Below are 6,000 nucleotides of genomic sequence, written 5' to 3' on the forward strand. Positions count from 1 at the left end.
ACGTATATCAAATATTATAGCGTTAATAAATTGTTAGCGTCTATTTTCACTACCGTCCACATTAACCACACCATCTATCAACTTTTTCCGTTTAAATGATAACACCTGTGGTGCGTATCCATCGCAAACGTAACCTCTGATAAACGATTTCTCTCTTATTCGCGTGCGAATCTTTCTCATTGTTAGATACTTGTTCCCTTGTCAAATTCGTATGATAAATGCTCTTGGAAACGCGTGAATCAGGCGATTGACGAAGAACTCTGTCGTGGAACGATTTCGAGGGACAGGGGGTCATCGTTGTTGAATAATGGAAGGCGACTCCTCGTCGTAGATCGTTCCAGGGAAGCGGTACCGGAGTTGGATCTCATCCTCCTCGTAAATAATATATGACCAAGAATGTAACATCGAGAGCAGCTTCCATACGAGAAGCCTTTGTTTATCGACTTCTTAGAACATATACATTCTATTCCGTGTCTTTCTTCCTTCGGAGAAACGTATCCCCTTGTCGATCGTCAAAGATAGAATTTTTCGCGCCTGCGATGACACAGATGTTCAAATTTGCTAATCTCAGCTTGCCTGATTACAAGCCGTGTACAAGTCGTGCACAATGTTTATTCTTCATTATGCGGTAATAAACCTGCAACGTTCTATCTCGAGCATTATTTGCGCGGCATTATTACGGGTTGAATCTATTCATTTCCCATTACACTGTAAAGCAATATTACACCTTTCAGCTGTAATCTTCTCGCATGTATTCGAAATGAACATAGCGGAAAATTAGATGCGAGTAATATGCTCTGACGCTACAACTGGATTAGAATAAGAATGAATGAAGAGTCCATGGATCTCATCACGAGCAGGGAATAGCGAATGATCGACGAACAGATTCAATTTGTATCGCGAGCAAACGAGAACGATATAAAGCGAGGTACAAACGGGAGAAGGACAGACAAACAGGTGAATCCTTGTGATCGGATTGTCGTCATGCTCGACTGTGCGCACACGTACATAGCGCATACGTAGGTGTAAGCGGATCAAAACATGAATGAGGATCACAAGACTGTCCTAACGAAGCAGCGACAAAAACTGACTAGAAACGCGAGATTCTGCTGATTGGAAGTTGCTCTTGATATACCGATCTTTGTATGAAACGGGAATTCGACCGATTACGGCCGGGAACAAAGATGCCTGTACAGCGGAACTCTATTTATGCGAATTCTACTTGTTCGAGTCAAGTTTTGCTGCCTGTCTGCGCGCTGCGAGTTCAACGTTAGGTAGATATGTAGGAAGAAAAATATTTGACAGATCAGATTGCCGAGTCGGAATCTCAAGAATCTTTTCTTGAACCATGAAATTCAAATAGCTGCCTTCCTTTCGTACAAACTATAAGCAGGGAAGTGACGGCTTTAAAAGTATTCTAATCGTAAATTTAATTTTCTTCCGTATCTAACAGGCAGTTCGTATTTAATAGTCGTCCAACGTCGTCGATACGAGCTATGACGTTGTTGTTTCATATTTGCTGCGTATCGTCTGAACCATAACGCGATGCCCTATTGTTTACCCGCGAACTGGTAAATCGCTTTAACGAACACAAACAGGGTGTAATTACGAGGACAAAAGCGATCTAGGCGCGAACACTTGAACGTTGCCTGTTCTCCGCCATTAATCTTCCTTTACCTTTATCCCTCGTACTCGGTGCTCGCGACAGCGAAGCCGATTAAATAGCCTTACGGAAAATGCGAAATCTCGCGTTGCAATTTTGCGTTACAGAGTATTTCGTCGCGGACGAGGCTAAAATATAAGAGGTGTCATAACTTCCATCGTGTCAATTACACTCGTGTTTAATTAGAGTTCCGTCTAGTGTTAAATTATGTACAGACTCGCAGGCCCGAAGATGACTTTGATTTAATGCACGGAGGTGCTCGCAATTACTTATCTCCTTGGTCGATAACGCTCCTTACAAAGATATACAGGTTATCCCGAAAAAGAGGTAATTAGGCAATCAAGAAAGTTCCCACGAAATTTCAGACGCTCCAACACAATAGACTTAGTCGCGTCGCTGCGATCGCGATCTCAGATTGTTCAAGAGCCATCAGCAGTTTAAGAGCAGTTAGTTTTATAAATAGTTGATGATTTACTCTACTTAAGCTTCTCCCACCGGAATAATTGGTTCAATCAACGCCAGCCGGCAGCCGTTCGACTTCGTTACCTAATCCGAACCTGATTCAAACTCGTGTCCAGTTCCGTTACGCTTCCCAAAAGTTCGGATCCCACGGAGGTGTCGTAGTTTCGACCCCTTTAACGGCTGTAGCTTGAAGGACAGATCGACAAACCGGAATACAATGAACGTAACAGACAGGAGAAGGCGAGAAGCAGAGGGTAGGAAAGGAAACTAGCCTCGCTAAAGTAGATTTAAGAATCGCATCCGCTGTTGCTCGCCGAAGTCGCCTGCAGCTTGAATAGAACTCGGAACTGTGGTGAAGACAAGGGCCATTATGTCGGCACGTAAAGCGACGTCAGCCAAAGCTCGAGTGTCCGTTCTTTCTTGCATCTCCCGGCCGACTTCCATTCTTTCTCTTCTTCTTTTATGATGTCGCGCTAGTTCGTACAGCAGCACCTTCATCCAGTCGCGCCCTTCGTTCTGTTCTTCACCTATTTTCTTTTTCTTTCTGTTTCATTGACCATGGACTCGGCCGTCCTTGCTAGGTCAAAACACAGTGTATTCCCACACTCGTTCACTATCTACACCTGTGAACCTTTCAAACTTCCCCCGAGTCTCTTTTAACAGATGCATCCCCATCGGAGGACGTTTCTCCATTTACCGTATTCGCGCTGGACGCTCGTAGAAGAACCGTAATTAAATTTGTCGAGCGTAATTGCTTCGAAACCAAGAAAAAAAACCTCCCGCTCCTTCGACTTTGTGCCGTGACAATTGTCGGGTCGTTTCGAATGCACGGCTCCTGAAACTATGCAAATTTGTACGGTAGTTAAAATTTCTTCGCGATATGACATAATTAAACGTGTTTTTTTAACTTTCGAAAGTACTCCGCTCGCCCTTTACGCAAGCTTTCTTTACGCTTACGTCTACGAAGATCGATCGAGTTTGTTGAAAACTTCTTGCTTTCCTTCGGTGGCTGACAAATTACAACTTCGAGCCTTGCAGCTTGCGAAAAGTCACGCTTCGTCAATGAAATTGGCCAACTACCGATCGTCGATCACTCTGTTTGCATTGAACAGGTTTTTCTCGTAGGTCATACAGGAAGACATTACACGCTTAACCTTGTCGCATCGTTTCAGAATCACTACGGTTAAAGCGATTTTGAGCAGACTACAACGGATAGAGATTTCTTCCTATATTTTTTCCCTTATCCTCGGTTCGAAAAATGATGTGTCATAGAAATGGCTCAGGTAAGCCAGTGTGATAAGCGAGAGTTAATATCGCCGCATAAGCGGCAGGTGTTTTAACGAGACGAGTTAACTTATGTGGTAAATAAATCAAGGCGAAACGTTTAGCTCTTAAAACTGGAATAATCGGATGAATAATGAAAGGATCAGTTTTTCGGAAGATCCTTTGCGAAAGAGCTATCTGCTGCGGAGGCAAACACATGCATCTTCCCGAGACGGAGCTCGTTATCGTAGGTTGCCACGAAGTTGCTGTTGCAACAACATAGGCGCGAAGAATGTATATCGTTGGTATCTGCATCTAGCGTGTTCCAATTCACGCTACGTTTGATAAACAATAAATTATGCCAACGTTTTCCGTTGAAAGCGGAACAAAGATCGTGTTCAACAAGTGTAGCATGCGAGAAATTGCTTTCAGAAAAGATGAACTGTTTACGATGAGCTCTTTCACGTGCTATTTTTCTGTAGCTTGTATATTTTCGAGCTAAATCTACGCGAACGGATGAATCTTTTTCTGCGAGATATAGAACAACGCAATTTTGAACCTCAAACAGAAAAATTTTCTTCTCGTACGATGAAATCGGTACACATTTTTTTGTCTTTTGCACGTACGAATATGATTTATGAAGGTAACGCAAAGAGGCTGATAAGAAGGTGCGGGTAAAGAAAATGTGAACAGGATGTAATCAAAGGTACATCTATTCTGCTAGGAAAACGACTTCCGTTCGAGAGTGCCGTAGAAGGGAGTTTGACGAGGAATACGCGTAGTTCGAAGGAAGATAAAACCAAGGACAAGCAGGAGAGGGTTGAATCGACATGTTTACGTAACAACTGGCTTGATCGAGCCAATTACTCCACGTCACGTAAGAGTTTCTAGGTTTCGGCCTTAATTATCCAGCCTGTCTCGCAAAATTCCAAAATACATTTCGACGGGGAAACGCGTAGAAAAGAAAGGTAAGCGTTACTTTGTTATAAATCGCTTACCGTTCTTGCTTTCATCTGACGGAACGAAGGTGAGTTAAGCGTAAAACGATTCCGAGTTTTGTTAAGTTTCTTCTCGTTACAATGGCGATAGAAAAGCGTGCTGGGTGATGAATGAACCTCCCTAAATAATACCCAACTTTGACAAGAAAGAAACGAGGACAAGCACTTCCGGGCAAGGACAAAACAATAGGTTCTTCTTTGTTTCCAGAAGACCAGCGTCAGAAAACGTGAAAGATAAGAGTACTGTACATCCAAGCGTATGAAGGGTATATTGACGATTCAGATTTGATCGCGGAATCTCTGCGAGGCTTTAAATTCCGACATCGTCGAATTTTGCAGGATCGGAAACGCTTTCGTGCCGCTCGATCTTCGATCGCCGGTTGCCGGATTATGAATGCAACCTTGAAGAAAAATTCTCTTCCTGGCATGTCGCTGGAACCGCGTTCAAGCAAATGAGTTCAGTGGGAATTGCTCCTTAAGGGGCAAACAAGATTTACGTCGGAAAGAGACTTAATCGAGCACGGAGCATTCCTTTTTCTTAACAACGTTTCGTTCGCCAACATTTATTTTTCGCAGCAGCCAGACAAGATACTTAATTTCGTGGACCTTCGATTTCCACCTCGATAAGAAAATTAGTCTTAGCGTATCGTTCATTTATCATCGGTTAGAAAATTACCAAATAATCAATCAAGCGTCAAGTTTTTCAGACACGTCACGAATTATTTATTCGAGGGCAAAATAATTTTTATAAGATTCAGATTACAAAGTTATCAAACTTTCCGCTCGCCGGGTAAATTCATTTCACCGATCGCACAAGCACGTCGTGTAAAATATGGTTGGGAAAAACGATACCTGCGTCTACTTTGCTTCCAGCTCGGTAATACGACGCACGAATGCCGTTTGAATAGACTGACGCTATCAAAGTATCGTATCATGAACACTCGACATGATCCAATAAAGCGGGACCTCCTCATAGCGAATCTTTTCGTCGTAGAATTTTTATCGAATACAATAGTAAGGTGTCAGTGATATTTAAAATGTAAAACCACTCGAAACATATCTGAAAGTACAAGATCAATTTTGTCATCTTGTTCAACCCCCGTAACAAACGCGATCGAACGACTTTCTATGGTTTTGTAGTCATCGAAAGTTGAAATCGAAGAAAGGAAAACTTTGAACAAAGTACAAATTACATCGTTAGCTTTCGAGAGAATCTCGAAGATTCAGCGCGCTTTAAATGTCACAGCAGCACGTTTCCTTACGTTTTCCCGCTTAAACGTGCGAAGCGTCGCATTCTACGGTTAGCTCTACCTCATCGGTAACGTCTAGGTAATTTAATAACGGAGAGGATCTCATGGATAGATGACGTCTACAAACCAGCAAAGCAAATTGGAACTGCTGCGAGTTCGTAGCTGCCGCGGCATTGAACACAAAGCCACTCTCCGATGACCCAACATCTTGTCTCGTATTCTGGGTATCCTCCGGAGAATCCAAAGCAATCGCTTCGTACAGTCGACGGAAGTAAAGCGGTAACGTTCGATCGATCGACTGTCCATGACATCGGAGATCAACTTCGAACGAATTGTGCCCCGTTTTAACGCTTTAACTATTAAC

This window comes from Megachile rotundata, chromosome 7, assembly GCF_050947335.1.
Source record: "Megachile rotundata isolate GNS110a chromosome 7, iyMegRotu1, whole genome shotgun sequence".
NCBI classification, from domain to species: domain Eukaryota; kingdom Metazoa; phylum Arthropoda; class Insecta; order Hymenoptera; family Megachilidae; genus Megachile; species Megachile rotundata.